The sequence below is a fragment of the Rissa tridactyla genome, chromosome 9 (assembly GCF_028500815.1).
Source record: "Rissa tridactyla isolate bRisTri1 chromosome 9, bRisTri1.patW.cur.20221130, whole genome shotgun sequence".
Lineage (NCBI taxonomy): Eukaryota > Metazoa > Chordata > Aves > Charadriiformes > Laridae > Rissa > Rissa tridactyla.
The window spans coordinates 47,849,077-47,866,685 of record NC_071474.1 but is presented as its reverse complement, the minus strand read 5'-3'; the positions used below and the strand labels follow the sequence as shown (position 1 = coordinate 47,866,685).

Here is a 17,609-nt window from a genome sequence, read left to right as displayed (position 1 = left end):
CTGTCAGAAAGGCTGAGTGGGGTAGAAGCCATCGAAAATAACGCTCCTAATCCTTTACCTAGGTCTTGATATATCCAGATTTGGACTACAAGCTGCACTGGTGCTGTGGAAGTGCAGCGGTACCTTTCCCATATCCTTCATTTTCCCACCAGGAGAGCACAGCAAAGTCACCCATTTTCCTTTATTCCCCCTCAGAGCACGTCCATACCCACTGCGGTCAAGAAGTACTCAATCGTGGCACCAACTCCAACCTCGAATTTATTTTTCTAGCCTGCTCGTAGGCAGCAGTCTTCAGCAAAGGGAACAAAAGGATTTCTTAAGCCCCGCTTTCCCTCCGCCTCCTCTCTGATAAGAGCACAGACCACAGCCATACTGGACCCATACACCAGATTTCCTCTGGCCACTGGGCAGCTATGGGGAGTACTGGGTACAGCCACCACGCTTGGCCATCTAACCACTTCTTTCCTTAGAACCAAGCTGTATTTGGGTGACGTATTTAAATTCCTCTCAATTTTGGAACAGACTTGGTGGGGGCGTTGGAAATCTTTTCCTAAATCCTGAGTGAGGAATACACTAGCACAGCAATTAGGGCTCAGTTTTCCACTGGAGTAGGCTTGTTATAAATTTCCTAGCAAAGTTATTGTTTAGGTGACTAAATCTAGTCTGCATGGGAAAGCTGACAGATATTTCTCGTCACACAGGTCTGTCAGTAGTTTACCATTTCAGAACCATTTCCTTCCAGTTCTCCTTTATGGTCTCAGATATGGAGAGCTCCTGTCAAAACACAGTTCTGCCAACGCACTTTATCCAGATTTACAGCGTTAGCTACGCTGTAATCCCCCGCCCAAACACTCACTGGGCAGCGCACTTCCATCCACACAACTCCTGTCTTTGCCTGTCCACTTCTTGAGCCACCCCAGAGCTCTGCAGTTCCATTTTAGTCCCTATTTGGACTATGCAATTTATTCCAGGAGCAAAGATCTTGCACGCAGAAAGCCAGGTGTGTCCATTTGGCAGGATTCAGGAACTGATGTGGACTGAGGCTGGAACGGGATCTCCCAAATGAGCTGGACCTTGGACTTGCAGCCCCAACACTGAAAAGCCAGTGCTGTCCCTAAAAATAAGGGTTCTTCACCCGGTGTGTGGAAGCCAATCAACACACTGAGTCAAGATATTTGTCTTTATTTCAATTCTGCAGAACAGGCTGCCGGGCATCTGAGAGAGCCATGTTAGGAAATGCACAGGGTCTTTTACACAAAAAGATAACGAAGGAAAATCATATCAAAATAGCTGATTGGTCACTTGTAATTATAAAACAAAACCTCATTTGTGCATGTCCCAATTTCTGTCTGGGTCATTGCACTAAGGTGGTCTTACATTTACGTGTAAAATCTCCTCCTAGAGGTGTGATTTTCAGTATTAAAATTATCTAAGGTAACTAGAGGTTATACCTTCATCCTGTCAGCTACCACTAGGTTACTATTTAACTTGCTATTCTGTTGGGGCTCCACTTGGAACAACGGCCAGATCCAGGATTGGATTATTTATGTTTACGGGCTTTTTGTTTTAGGGACTTTCCATTCCTGTTGCTATGGTTTCAGAGTAGGCCATCACGGTTGCTCAATTTTGTGGATTTTTAACTCTCTTTGACATCACTAGGGCTCTAGCACGCTGCCCATGAGCTGCTCTCTACCTGTTGATAGAATCACAGAATCATAGAATGGTTTGGGTGGGAAGGGATCTTAAACATCACCTCATTCCCACCCCCTGCCCTGGGCAGGGACACCTCCCACCAGCCCAGGTTGCTCCAAGCCCCGTCCAACCTGGCCTTGAACCCCTCCAGGGATGGGGCAGCCACAGCTTCTCTGGGCAACCTGGGACAGGGGCTCACCGCCCTCACAGCAAAGAGTTTCTTCCCCAGATCTCATCTAAATCTTCCAGTTCAAAACCCTTCCCCCTCGTCCCATGGCTCCCCTCCCTCATACTGTCACACTCACTAGAAGCACTGACTATCAATCCCTGCTTCACAAGAACATGTCCTCCTGGATCCAGCCTTCAGAGAAGACCCTCAAGGACTTCTTCTCAAGGAGGTTGTTGCTTCCATCCTACCGTGGAATGAGCATTTCTCCCCACACAAGCCATTGCAGCTCAAACCTCTCCACACACCCAATACCAAGGCCGGTATCTGGCGCGGTTGGCCCTGCAATATTCCATCCAACCCATCAGAGCTCATTTTCCATCTCATTGTTCCGGGGGCTGGCCCCCCCGCCAACTCATCTCCGATGGTTCGGCAGCACCAGCTCCCCTGGGGGGCACTTTGTTTTCAAACGTCTCTCTCCAGCCTTACACAACACCAAGCTCTGTCATAAAGCCAGCGCGCAGAGGAAGATTTCTCTGCCTGCCCGCCACAAACGAGCAGCAGGCGTGTCTGGGTCTGAAAGGAGATGCCAGCGTCGTCTGCCTGCCCTCGTAAGCATCTCTGCTCGGGCTGACAGTCCCGGATCCTGGCACGCGGAATGAATCAAAATATCCTTCCTATAGAGGGAAAATCCTTGGTGGAAATACAAGCTTCTATTTTTACTCTCCCTGTGTTGAACACTAAGTAAACACACAGGAGGTCAAATCAGCTGGAGTTGTTCTTAAACGTGTTTTCCCTCTCCTTTCCACCCTCTACCTCCTTTTCACCGTATCTTTTCTTGTAGTGTATTAATAGTAGTGTAAGAAATACTGTACATCTGTTACCTGTTTCTCCTGCTCCCCTCCTCTGCATGAACAGGCAGACATGCCACGTTGTACGGAGGAGCAGGCACCACGCAGAAATGTTTTCAGCTTCAGGTACCTTAAAAAGGAAAGGAGACAAGTTTAGGGCAGTTAAGTCTGGAAGCACACTGCGTCCCCTTAAAACAGTCCAAAGAATATAATGATTCATAAAATGTGTGCACAGGGAATATTGCTTGAAGTTGGAAAGTAAAGTAACAAGTTTCCACTCTTCCAAAAAGAAAGAAAAAAAAAAAAGAAAAAGATTACAAAAAATTGAGAATACATACAGTGTTTTCTTGCCTTGCTAGAAGCTTATGGCAGATTGCTGTAAATGCCATATTAGCGTTCCACCTGTGATAAGAAATATGCTCTTTTCTTGAAATGCAGTAGGAAAACCTACTTTCCATGAGTTAAGATGTGAAAGGCCTGAGATGCTAAAGTAAAGGAACAGTTACATGTCTCACCAGCAGAGCATGCTTCGGGCTTCATTACACACTGAATACAAATGCAAAATATGCAATGTAGAATTTAAAAGGAATCTCTTTAAGATAATAGGATCCCTCCTTTATCAGATTCTTTACCGTGTTTCAGGTCTTGAATGGTCTCAGTGTGGTGCATCTTCTTGGTTTGATGCCGATGTGAAAAGAAATGGATTTAAATACCAAATCTGGGACTAGACATTAACTTTCCCAGATTTCTAAGACTTTAAAAACTTGACCTGGATTTTCTGAAGAGCACCTCAGATGGGGTCTTAGCCTGAAAAATCAAGATAAGAGAGACCAAAAGAATGACCAGCAGGCTAAGACTCCTAATTACAACCCTGTAATCGATTGTATCCGTAGCCTTAGGCAACTACTTTCAGCCCTTTGCAGTCTGACGGTGGAGGAGGAGGAAGGACCAATAAGCAGCAGTACAGAGGCATTTTGATGTGCATTATAACTTGCCATTTCATGTGGAGAGAATAGTCAGTGAGCCCTGATGGACTGGTTAAGTTTAAAGTACTACAGAAATCTCAATATCCACTCTAAATCCCCTGCAGTCCATTGTCTTCCTGATCCGTATCCTTAAGCAGTATGCTCAAAAGTAGAATTTCTTCTGTGGCTGCCATTCTCCTCTTCCTATATATGAAACGAGAAAAAGCATGCCAAATGAACAGGGGTTAAAAAAAACCAACAGCAAAAACATACAAAAGTGCACTATCAGCATCACTAAGCACAGCCTAATTGGTAAAGACCTTCCAGAAGCAGTCAAAACTAAATCTGTGCTTTGAAACAAGAATAAAATTGTCTGCTTAACCAGTTATCGATCCCGTTTCTTTAAACTAATTACTTAAGCTATTTATTCATCCTGATCCTGGCAGCAAAAAATAAAAAGGAAATTATATGTCATCGTAACTGGTAACAGACATCCTTAAACTTCCTCCTCCCCATTCCCATCCTCAGGAAAGCCTGGCATTGCATCCATGCTCCTCTTCTCTCCCTTCCCTTCTGCTTCCCCAGGCAAGCCCCGTCCTGACTCCTTCGCTCTAGGTACAGTGCTGCTGAGCAGCTCATCAACCTCAGCGCGTGCCTTTACTCCCTTTGTAGCAAACTACATGCGCTGCATAATTTATGGCTTAAACATCTTTAAAAGTAGACAACCAGCGATGAGAAGTCTAGCTTCCCTTGGTTGTATTTTGTAACATCTTTAGCAGAACACGACGACACAAATAATTCTGACAAGCTTTCTTCTACTTTCTTCTACTGTTAGCAGGTTATAGCTAACAAAAAAGCATCACACTGTAAGATTTAGATATTCTTGAGAACACATTTGTCCCCAGCACAATAACACCACCAGCCCTGGGGCTTCCGTTAGCAGCTCAGCATGGTGCTGGGAGCCCCTGGGCTCAGCCCTGCTCGTGATCCAGCAGAGACTACAGGGTAAGCTTCAAATACAGGAAAGACCCCCGAGCTTATGTACATAAATCCCTCTAAAATACCTCAATATTTGACTCACCACTTGCATAGACAGCACTAAGGTGTCTGAAGTACACAGAACCACCTTACGGCTGTAAAAAAAGTAAGTCCTACTGAAAACTTTACGTGCTCACCTACTTTTCAGCGGTGGGAATATACTTCTGTCCTGAAATTGGCACCACTTCGCTCCCCAAAATCGGTTCGTATTAAGATTGCTGTGCCCAGGATGAATGCGGTCATTTGAAGAACTGGGAACAAAGAAAATGCTGCAGCTCCAAGACAGTCTTAGGTTTTCAGATGGAAATGCAGGTGGCCTCACCTAGATGGTCTCTGTTCGTACACAGACACGCACACACACGTCTATCAGCCCCTTGGAGAACACTGAACTGCTTGACGTGGGGAGGCTGCAAATGCTTTTTAATTAAACCCTCAGGTGAAGACACTGTTCAGATATGAGCTGTTCATACAGAACATCAAGCACAAGAGACTGACTTTTAGAGGAGGGACCCTGGAGGTCATTCTTGGAGTGTGCAAACCATCTCAGAAACTACTGAATCACTGAAAGATTGAGTGCGGTATTTCCAGATTCCTTGATTGCTTCCGCTTATACCTAAGCATGACCTCATCCTCCTGTTACGAGACTCAGATGTGATCAATTATTTTCACAGATGTGCCCCTAGGTGTCTGATACGGTGGAACACATGATGCAAAACACAGTGATGCATCAGACCCTGGGGTAGAAGTCAGCTGGCTCCGTAGTGCTGGCATTTGAGTTACAGGATAATATTATTTTAGATTGCTTTTGTGAAGTACAGTTTCAAACCCTATCTGAATGTGAAATAATCAGATATTTAATATTTTGACATGTCTGTGACCACCTTTGACTACTCTATCTACAATGACTGAAAAGATTTTGAATCCACCTGCTGCCAAAAATACCACTTACTGCTGCTCGGCCTCGCGCAGCATCTCTCCTTGCAATTTGCTGTCCCCGTTCAAGACACCTTAAACAACCCGGCAGTCCCACGGAGCCCTGCTGCAAACACGGACCTTCACCAGTTCTGTTCCAGCTTGGCCACCTTAGAAAATTCAGGTTCAAGAGAGAACTGTGCTCACTTGACAGTCACACAGACAGGTGACGTGCAACTGCCGATTTTAGTCCATAAAAATCATTCTCTCCTGGGAAGTCCGTAGCAAGAGCTTCAAGCAGTCAGTTAACCTTGCCAGGGCTCTGGGATATTCTTGAGGGTTTTTCTGAATGTTGATTGATAACTGTAATGGCTTGTACAATGCACGTACACCTGCTTTCCTTCTCTGGCTCGTTCTCTGAACGTTGATTTCTCTAAAGCAGGGGGATGCCAGCTAGACAGAGTTCAACAACCCTGCACGTTGTGCACTGAAACACAAGCCTGAGAGGAACAGGGAACAAACGTTCTGCATTTGCTGTCCTTCTTCAAGCCTTACCAAGCCAACAGGAAAGGATTCTTATTTCAATTATCATGCCGTTGCGTATCACAAGATTATTCTCTTCCATGGTGATGTCAGGTGCACTCACCGTTGCTTTCCAGCATCAGCACCTTGTCAGGGAGATGATCCCTGTCTAATGGATCTCATGAGTTTGCATTTTCACCTTGTATTTAACTTTCAACCCTTCATTTACCTACTACTCCTTGCTGTAACCCCAGGCCATGTAATTGCCACAAGAGCTGTAGTCTTAGATTTAGCAGCAGCGTATCTAGAAACACAGTTTACTACAATGCCTCGTGTTTGCCATGTATGAAACAATCATCTCAGACCGTATCTTTAAACATTCCAGCAATTCTAAAACATGATGCTAGCATATACAAACACTTTTTCATCCACAGAACTCAAAGCATCTCACAGATGTATTACCACCATAACTATTTTTTTCCGCAGAAAGGGTAATATTTAATGTACAGAGAAAAGACTCTTAATTAAATTCTTGTATTAGAATTGAAGGAGACAACACAGCAGCAGCCATCCAACTGTATGTGCTCTGACAACAATGTGGCTTCGGGACTCCGCCTAAAAGTTGTTCAGCGGCAACAAGAAATCAAGTTCCCAGCACTGTGCAAGAAGTGTGACAGCCAAATAAAGTAACTAACTTGTTCAAGATCAATCCAGAAATCAGCTTCAGTGCTGGGAACGGATCATACTTTGTCTGCTCTCCTGCTCTTTACTTTATTCGCTGACCCCCGTGCCTCCTCCATGAACAGCCTGTCTCTCCTTTGTCTTCATATCCTCCCAGTTCTTTACTCCCTCGCCGTACCCTCCCAGCTTGCCCTCGAGGCAAATGATGCACGTTGAGCAATTTTAACCACCTCTCCAAGTCAGTCCTTAGCCGTTTTTGTTAATCACTTTGACATGGAGGCAACAGAATTGAATGTAAATCCTGTGACTCCAAGTTTTCTGCAATTTAGAGTGATGGAGACTTGGCGGCACCCAAGTGATGACTCCTCCACCCCGCGCTCCCTGTGGGGCAGGGCAGGCAGCGCGGTCCCTCTGTCCCACACCGCCTGACACAGCTCCCATATAACCGAGATACTAATTACTAGTTTGTGCATAGTTTTGTCCTCCTGTACACCGAGCCCTCTGTTGCAGGAATACGTAACCCCAAATCAAAGCCAAAAGCTCCCATATGAAGACAGTCGGGGAGATTAGCATGACTTCCTGCAGCTCTGTTGATGGCATTAAAAATTAATTCATCTCAGTATATCAGCAAAGCTTGCCACAGACACTGAGGAATGCACTCTGCTCTGCTCCGTATGAGCCTTATTTTAGACTTATACCTGAGAAGAGAGCTGACCCACAGCAGACAATTCAAATTCCCGTTCTATATGGACGGATTTTTTTTGGCTGTCATCTACAGGCCAGTCCAGCTGCAGATCCCAGAAATGACGCGTTCACAGATGCTTCATTATAACACCTGGGAAGAAATCAGCAAGAGGTTTACAAAACATCTCAGCGAGAAGCTGCCCCTGCCTGTCAGTCTCATGATAAAAGGAGACCTAGGAAGTTCAAATGCAAAAAAAATTGGCTTTGGAGACTCACCGGCTTGCAGTGTCCTGCAATATATCCGGAGGCAACAAACCATGTCAAGATGAGTTCAAAGTGTGCAAGAGCCAAAGTGATCTGCAGACAAAAATCAATACAGGCAAACCTGCGTTGAGTAGCTACAGGAGAAATTAGCAAAGATCAGTACCTTAATGAAGAGAATCTTTCGAGAAAGAGGAGAATGAATTGTATTTATTATGCTTCACACTGCCTTTTGAGGCAGAGCTTGCCTAGCAGGGGTGCTGTATTTCCCAGATTTCCCCATAATGTCTGTGATTTGTGAAACATCAAGTAGCTGCATTGATAAATTCTTTGATGGAAGTCAGCTTTGCAAAAGTAAATGCATGCAACTAGTGTAAAGCAGAAGAAAAATGTAACGGACCATGATAGGGCAAGAAAAACAGCTCAGAACAAGATGCGAAGCCTGTAAAAGCAGGTTGTGTTAACAACAACCACGTTGAAAAGATTATGATAACATCTGCCAAGAATTTTGTCTGCCCGGGCAACCCTTCAAGCTCATGGTATTTGTGCAGAGCAGAGAGAGGGTGCCTTTATGGATGTTTATGTGTTCAGAGCAAAACAAAAGGGGAAAAGAGGAAGGAAACACTTTCCAGCTTCGGAAAGCTACATTGGAAAGGGACTATGGTGTTCCCTTAATAAAAAACATAAAAAAGCTGGTTTTACTCAGCTGCTGAAACCCTGTCCTCAATTTCAAAGCCTGATGTTATCTGGGGAGACAGAATGCCATTATCCTGCACGCGCTTTTGCCAGAACCCGCCACCTCTGGAGTGAATTGTGCCAGCGGTGTCACAAATGAGCCGCCGTCGCCACTGATGACATCTAGACAGAGCAACAGATACCGGAGCCTGGACCACTGCCTCTTGCAGGTCTCCTCCTTTGGGATACTCTTTCTTTCTCCCCCGTGCAAACCACATTCCCATTAGACTCGGGAGACGAACCGGGACTTCAAACACACTAAGAGTGACAAAGCTTCCCCCAAACACATACACACATCGTAAGTTTTTCAGTGTTTTCCAACCAGCAGACATTTGGCTAATTTTATTCAGTCAAAATGTTTTTGCTCAGAAGTGCCTTGATGGACGCTTTCTGTGGAAGAAATAACCCAGATTGAAGCCGCCAAAGCAAAACTACTGGCAGCCTTGTCCCAGCCTTCCTCTCTTTTACCACCAGCACAGAAACTTTCTTGATAGAAGCGCCTGGGTTTCCAGCTCTGCTGCATCCAGCTGGTATCCAACACCCCTGTGCAGATCGCCTAGCTTGAATTAAATATGAAACACAACAAAACTATCCCACCTTTTGCTTAGCTTTTAATCCCCTTCCACTCCATAAAATGGTCAGGGTGCGCCAGTCATAAAAAAAGATATAAAAATCCTAATAACCCGCAGCGTTTCTTCTCCAGAGGGGAATTCATTGTACACTCCCAGCCTACTCTTTGCCATTAGCCTTGTGATAGCATCCACCGAGCCCAGCAAGGGCAAGGTCTAAGCTACGTGGTAAAAACCAGACAACGCTGTTCACTACCTTGTTGTTCGCTCCCCAAGGCCTGAGCGTGATGAGGTTCGTTTTCTCTTCTGGGCTCCTTTGTTCCTCTGTACAGTCACATCTGTCCTGGCTTCACAGCTATTCCTTCAGCTGACGGATGAAGCAGACAGTGTCTGGGACGCAGAGGATCCCCCAGGATGCAGAGGGAGTGCCTGGGGTGGTGGCAGGAGGTGATGGGGGGACTTCGCTGACACATTTGCTCCGAGAAAGCATTCCTACAGCCTTTTTTTCTCTGCAAGGCTCTCCCCGTTTCACTCTTTGCAGCACCCCTTCCTTTAATTTTCAGCAGGAAGAATCCATTCCAGAAGTGCCTTTTATTTACTTCATTCAGAGCAGTCCAAGACACGGTGTTAAAAAGCACCACTTCCCTTCTTTCACCTGGGCGCCTGGCAGAACCTGTTGGCAGCGTACCAAACCCACGGAGAATTTCTAACTTGGCCATATCCGTACTGTACAGCAAAGACGACGGGAGTCCATATTCCCAATGTAGAAAGCAGAAGAAATTCTGCGTCATCTTGTTTTGAACTGGACAGAAAGGAACGCGCTGCTTTCCCTTCCTCAGCCCTTTGCGAGATGAAATACTGACACTTTCCCATAGGGCATAATCCCTCCTGAAATCCTGCCAAGGATTCTGGACTGACAGACATTAAGCCTGGGAGGAATTTCCACAGAGGCCACATCCAAAAGTTACAACACTAAAAAAATACTCTAATAAAGTGACATATTGGTACCCAGGCAATCACATACAAGAGTGCTGCATGGTGGCAAGTCCCAGACACTGTGCACCACCCTAATGCATGCGATCGAAGAAGAGTGAAGGACAAACATTTACACCATTTACACCTCTTTTGTGACCACGAAGACCAAACCTACGACCAAATTGCTGAGAGATGGATGTTCAAAGGAGACGAATTTCAACAAACAGCTGAGACTAAAGGATTTTCCAGCACCAGCTTTCTCCCGCTGTATCCACCTCCCTTCCTAAGTGAACTCGGCAGCCTGCGCCCAGCTCTCTGCTGCTGCAGCTGCCCCACCATCAGCACCCGTGCTCGCGAGTTTACGGCTACATCTGTGTCCTCCCAGTAGATACACCTTGTTGCTTGGGGCAAAACCATCTCAGCCCACACCCCTCTCACCACTGAGCAGCAACAGTTCAAAATGAACAAAGCATCATCTCTCCGGTGGTGTCCTTTGTCACCTTGATACGCACTCGCAGCAGAGCCACCCTGGGCACGAGGGGGGCTGTTCACATCCAGCCGGGACGAGCCATCACTTACCCAGCCCCCTCATACATTTCTTTTCCTGCCAGCATTAAAATTGTCAGATTGGCATTTTCAGCATGAGTCTGCCAAGATGAACTTGAACTACACAGGCATCTGTCTTCTACGCATCAGTATGAGTCTTCTTTCATTGCTTCCAGGGTTGTTAATCCTCCTCCTCTGGGACTGCACCAGGACGGTCCTTTTTTCTTGATAATCGGACTGTCAAACGGGATTCTAGAAGGACAGAACAGTTCATTTTCCTTACTTCTTTATAATTAGGAATTCAGTCCCATCAGAGCAGAAAAGGGACAGACAAGAGTTCAAGGACAATTCTGGCATTTTTTTAATGGCCTTCATAGGTGATTGTTAATCAGAAGTCCATTTCAGAACTTATAATTAAGAGGAATCCTAAAGATAAAGGTAGCGAACGTTAAAAGAAGGATCCAGAGGGGGTAGGAGAGAGAAAGAAGAATCCCCTCACAGTAAGCAGCTAACACAGAACTGTTCAGCCAGCCAAAAATGGGGGACTCATAACACGGCAGAGGCACAGGACAAACTTCAGAGGGCCAAAGGCTTACAGAAGGAACGGTTACCTTCAGTGTCCCTTCAGCCACAAGACTTGTGTCCCACGAGCAACATAAATCCCAGCAGAACTAGACTGGGGTATAAAAAACAGGCACGGACATAAATCATTGCAATGCCTCGCACTGTCTTGACTCGAGTGTAGCACAATCAGTGGCACGCATGGAACAAGAAGAGAAGAAAGAAGGTAATTCCTGCTCTGCCAATCTTTTTTCCCCCCATCTACACTGCTCATACAAATTTTAATGAAATGCAGCCACTTCTACAAAACACAGAACACGAACAACTGGGATTTTTTGACATGAGGAAGGGAAAACACAGGGGACTTCCAGTTTCACTACAAGACACCAAAACTAGATCTATCAAACAGCTATGTCTGCAGGAAGTGAAAGACCATAATTTACCATCCCACCTGAAAAACAATTTTCAGCAGTATAAGGCTGCTAGCAGCAAGTGTCTCGCTGGTTTATTGGTAAATCACAAGAGAGAGCATCTTCAGCTGAAGCATCAATGCCAGGCAATGATTTCTACATAATCCTGTGCTCACAGCCTTGGAAAATTGCCTGGGTGTCCCAGCAGAATCAAACAAGATAAAGAGAGAGTGATTCAAGTAATGAGTAATAACAAGGCCTGGAAAAGACTGCCTGCTTAGAGACAAATGTGATATTTGCAGTAATTAATAAATGTGACAAGACAGAAAGGAGCTGACAGTAAAGTATGAACAGGTTACAGTTCGGATCTGATGCAGTTTCAAGTTTCCATTCCCAATTTGGAAGTTCTGAATTTTATTTTTTTAATTGTTTTTAAAAGTTAATTCAGGGCTCAGCTTTTCATGTCACCAGAGGCGAAGAGGATTTGGGGTTAGAATTCAGCATTCGGTCTGACAAAACTCACCTACTAGAAAATATTCATTGCAGGGTGAGGTTTGATTGAATCCTCCAATAAGAAAAGTCATTCATTCTGAGAACAACTTCTCTCTAAGCAGCAAATTGGAGTAGTCTAAGACTAGTTTTCTGTTTTCATTGTCGGGGCAGTTTCGCAAGACCCGTGTTCATTAGCGGTCCCTAATAATCCCTGCAGGACCTGTAACCAGACGTATGTGGGAGAGTGAAACATAGTACCGGTCCCGAGGAGCATTCCTGAACTTCATTTTTTATTATTACAATTCACCTAGAAACTTGAACCATGACAAAGCCATCCCTGGGACAGACAGCGTATAAACTGTCCTCAGAAAGGAATCCCCTGCTCCGAAGGTGTTATAACCTCCTAAGTGAAGCATAAGAGAGGAATGAGAGATGATTGTTCAGGACCACAAACCAGCTCAGCAACACGACTGGGACCCAAACCTGAGTTTTTCTGGCTCCCAGGCTGCAGTTCCATCAGCCAGCTCAAAGGAACGCAGCACGGATATCTTCACTCGTGGAATCTAACCGTACATCGCCCAGCTCAGGCTCTTCAGCATCAGCCAGCGAAACTAAGCATACCCCGAGATAAATGCCACCCCCGCCGCATCCTGGCACGACAGCAGGGACGGAAGATGCACCCAAGGCGCTGGTTGCTCGATAGGTGGCTGTGGTGAAGAACAATCCGTGGCTGGGGCTTGCGGATCCATCCACGTGGGGATGCTGAGGCCACACAAAGCCAGCAGCGCCAGCTCCGGGTGACATCGCCATGGCTCTGGGTGACATGGAGAAGAGGAGGGCACCGGGGGCCCTCCCGTCCTCTTCCTGTATCTACACAATCAGGCCGCGATCCCCCCTCTGTTTTTATCCTGGTGACAGAAGGTGAAAGCTTGCTATTCCCAGCCACATTTATTTATCACTTTACTCCGGTCTCCATGGAAACAAGCCATGATATTACTGGCTGCAACCGGGAGGTCGGGAGGTCTGCAGAAGCTGCTGGGAGCCAGTGGCACAGCGCAGAACAAATGCTAAAACTAGAAAAGTGTAATTTCTCTGCAAAGAGCAATGAAGTAAGTGGCAGGAGAGTTGAAAAGCACTAAATGTGAGAGGCTTGAACTTAATACCACTTCAATTATTTAACAAGATTGTCTCGTCTATGTATTTGGATGAGTATGATCAAACCTCGGGACCGCTGAGGTCGTCTCATCACCGCACACAGACAGTGCTGGCATATTGTATCTCTGCACCCACTGGGCACCTTTCAATTGCTTTTTATCAGCCTTCTCTAGAAAAGACGAACAAGGAAAAAAAAACCCAAAGCCAGACACTCAGAGCTGAGATTGATCCTACAGAAATCAAGGACATCGGGTCAGTCCAGACTTGGCTCTAAACAAATAAACACAGAAGAGAGTAATAACGCGGGGATGTAGGTGGTAGGCACATGCCATGCAAGGCTGCATCTGCAGTTGGGGACAGTTTTGCCAGGGACCGGAGCCAGATTGTATGATTAGTTCAGTACCGTCAAACTCTCATGAGCTGTTTAAATGTCTAAATTGTGAAGAACGTGAAATGTCTTCCCTTATCCATTTTGTAAGCTAGAGAAACATTAAGTTAAAACACATCTTTCAGACCAGGACCACAGGAGTAGGCAGGAGACACTGGTCTGTCCCACCTCCAGTATTTTATGTTTCACTCACAGAATGTCCATCATCCACTGCCCAGGAGAGATGCACACAGCAGATCTTCTGTCTTTACACCCACCCGATATCCCTTGCTCGTACCTGATAGTAACCGCAAATGCAACAATCTCCTAACGAAATTCCTTGACACAGCTTGCGTACATCTCAGACCCAACTTCCTAAGGAAGCCTGGGAGAACTCTCTAGGAAGGGTGGCACACAGCAGCCTGTTACAATTTGTAAGAACCATAGACTCTGTTTTCATGGCCAGAGAAAACCATTTGAATCATTTCATCCAATCTATAACAAAGAGCATAAACTATATCCTTAGTACAACCTCTTGTCTGATGGACAGAGTCGAATCTAGAAGGTGAGCCCAACCAAAAACCCTGGTTATAAGAAATAATTGCAATGCCCCGACAGGGTTTCCTGCAGTTCATCACTGGCATAATTAAAAATGAGAACCCTACCTCCAGTCTTGCTTCAGCTCAAGTTATGTTACGCATTTGCCACGCTGAAGAGCAAAACCAGATTTGTTCCCCGTGCATAGACTGTCATGAAGTCACTCAGAACCTCTGCTTGCTAAACTCAGTACATTCAGTTTCTGGAGTCTTCTGGTAGAAGTCCAAAAACCAACTGATGGAAAAATTTGCTGCTGTATGTCACAGAATAAACATATGACAGTGGTGGGTATCTTAAATATGTATTTGTTCATTTTGCCTTTGCTTCAGACAGGCCATTCCCACTGCACTAAATTGCAAAGATTTTTCCACAAGTACCTAGTAAACACCTGAATTCTCTGAGACGGAAAATTGTTAGTGATCTCACAGTAGACTGAAAAGACTCTGAATCTTTAATAACCAGGTCTTTAAGAAAGGACAGATTATTTTCAAGTACTGAAGTGCCAAGTTATTCAAAGTTTTCAGCTGCTACAGAGTCAGCAGTGGTCCCAAAAGCTCACAGAAGGTGCCAGAGAACCTTTCGTGAGGCTGCCTATGAGCCATGAATTTTTATTTTTTCATAGTTTAATTTGGAATAACATGCAAAACTTGCAGGACGCATGTGTAGCGTCAGTGCAAAGTGGCTTGTTTATTTGTTTTCTGGCCAAAAAGCAACAGGTGCTACTACTGAGAATGTCCTGAACACAAAGAATTGCAAATGAAGTCTACTTCACAAAGAGTCTGGGTACAGATTTTCAAAAGCAGCTTTGATATATTTGCAAATTCTGCGTAGGCATGCTGGTGAGCATCACCAGCGCTTCCAACACAGGCACGTGCAAACTGCTGTAACTGTCGCCATAAGGGGTTCTGTGGGGCCAGGCATCATCCTGCCAGCAGCAGTTGTACCCAGGCACTGCCCGCAGCAGAAGTATTATTTAGAGTTGTTCAAGCAGAAGTCACACACTTGCTTTTGAAATTCTGGCCCAAAAGGTAAACTGGAAAAGTCGATATCCATCAGCTTATTTTTAAGAATCTAAAATCCAGACTGCTATAAAGAACAACTGATTTGCTCTTCAGTTTACACAGAAGCTGCTGTAGCAAGTATTCATCTGACAGAGCACATTACACCGTGTGTATGTGATCGAACGTACATTCAAAGGACATCATCCCTTTGGGAAAGTCCTGCAGAGTTTAGGAAGAAATACAAATCTACTGACCGTTTTAAATTATGCTCAAGAGCCCTGTGCCAGAGGAGATTTACATCAGCTTTGTACCTCGTCCGTCTCACACCAAACTGTACTACGCGCTCGTGGCGGAGGCAAGCCAGTGAGGCTGTAACATAAATATGCCCAGAGGCAGCACATCCATATTGCCCTACCGAAAAGAAAGAACAAAGAAAGAAATCGGAACTAATTAGTACTGTAATGTGTCTGGGGCTAGATTTAGCGTCATGCAACAACCACGGGCAGCAGAGGAATGAAGAAAAATGGAGCCAATTTGTGGCTCGGTATTTATTAGCATTTAGATAATATGTCCCATCCATCATATACAAGGCATGTTCCAAAAGTACCAGTGCTCCTGCGTCCTGAGTGCCCAGAACCCTTGTAAATCGCCTTCCTCGGATCTTGCAGAGAAGAAAACACATTCATCTGGATACAACCGCTGGCCAAAGACATTTTTTTCCTTGTGATGGAAATAAAGACTGATGATACAAAGGAGTCATAAAAGTAAGAGGCTGCAGATTAAGACAGAAGGAACCCACTCCTTCCCACTGACGTACATCTGTGACTTACAAGCTGCCAAGCACAGCCATGGGATTATAGGACTCAAATCCCAGTTGACATTGACAGAGACAATTTGAAAGCATTTAAAAATCTTCAGCCAAGTTGGTTGCTCCATTACCCAGCCGTTATTTAGTAGGGCAGAGAAAGGGAACCTTGAGACTACAGAAAAGGGCCTGCAGGGGTTCCAGAAAGGAAAACATTAAACATGACAGTAAAAAAGTTTGATTCCTCTCTTTATCCAGAAGATAAATAACCGCGGACAGCAGCAGATTTAGACAGGTCTGAAGAACAGATCCGTTTCCAGATGTTGCAACCACCCACTCCTGCAGGCGCTGCAGACAAGCAGTCTGGAATGAATCTCGTCTGTGCCATTTAAATCACAGTTTAATTTCTACAGGGCCATCTCTTTGCAAAGAATGGGTTCTTACCATCATTTACTGCTCAGTGTAGAGAAGGAGGCAGCGGCAGAGGCTCACGGCTTCCCTGCAATCTTGGAAAGCATGTTCTTTTCCTCTGTTTTTCAAGTTTATTCCCCAGGCATTCCAAGACCAGACTCCCAGAAATCTCATCAATTTTTGACTCAATAAAACCCTAAGTAAGTGGCTGAAATTAAAGATATAGAAAATTAAGCATACACTTAGGCACTTTGACAAATCAAGGCCTATAAAAATTAAACACCAAATGAATCTTTTCATGTAGATTTCTGCTTTGCTAAAGTTTTAATGAGTTTTGACCTTTCATCCCACTTCAGCATGGGAGACACATTAAAAAATCTTACATAATTTCCAGGAAAAATAACTTCTTGCCTATCTTTCTTTAAGAAAATTAATTGTTCTGGGTCCTAAGCAGTTGTCAGCTTGAAAACAGTCAGGCTGTGCAGTATCTGAGCAGCTGTCAACTAAAAACAAACAAAAGAAAACAAAGCAACCCATTTCATAATGAGCATCTATCTATAATGATTACAAATTATTAATGTTGGTTAATTTATTAACATAACAGTGACATTGGACTTGGTATTCCTAGCACAGACATGTAATGTCTCCAGTTATTTGTTTGCGTATTTGCATAATCTTTGACAGCACAGTCAGGTTAGACGATCCATTCCTGAGAAAAATGGCAATTCCTGGGCTGTTAGCAGCGGATACAAAGACCCAATAACGGTGACAGGAGAATTAACTCACAAAACATATTTGACAAATAGATGAGCTTCAAACTCTCCAGTGGCTCAGGACTATAATGAGGAAGGAGGTTAGTAAATAGGAACATTTTAATTCAGGAACAATGACATGCAATTAGTATCAGCGCCATACAGCCACGTACCCTGAAAACAATTAGGATATGCTGAACGAGCAGTTATGTTTACTGAGATTTCTGTGCCAGCAAATATTGGGGATAAAAGTATGCTTAAAATAGCAGGAAAGAGCAGTTCCATATAACTGTTTCTTTAACGTTCAGTATCTCCCCTTTTTCTCCCCCCCACGTGCATGCACGCCCATCTGAATATATTGTAAAGGCAGTGATACAGCTGCGGTGCACCGCACCTTCATGGGCTTCATTCATTTGCACGTCTACCCCATAAATCACCTCACCACCACATTTTGAGTTCTT

General features: G+C 44.8%; 1 long non-coding RNA gene across 2 annotated transcripts in view; it reads right to left on the bottom strand.

Moving 5' to 3' along the window:
- LOC128914767 (uncharacterized) overlaps positions 1 to 16,701 on the bottom strand; it is a 39,121-nt gene extending 22,420 nt beyond the window's left edge. Inside the window, exons 1-5 of one of the 2 annotated variants that reach the window (XR_008468427.1) lie at positions 16,430 to 16,701; positions 7,788 to 7,868; positions 4,850 to 7,662; positions 3,342 to 3,878; positions 2,743 to 2,839 (exon numbers count right to left, since the gene is read on the bottom strand). This is a non-coding gene — a long non-coding RNA (uncharacterized LOC128914767). Of the gene's footprint in view, positions 1 to 2,742; positions 2,840 to 3,341; positions 3,879 to 4,849; positions 7,663 to 7,787; positions 7,869 to 9,332; positions 13,800 to 16,429 lie in introns of those variants that run through there. The other variant, XR_008468426.1, reaches the window with a different exon arrangement.
- Positions 16,702 to 17,609: the final 908 nt, after the last annotated feature.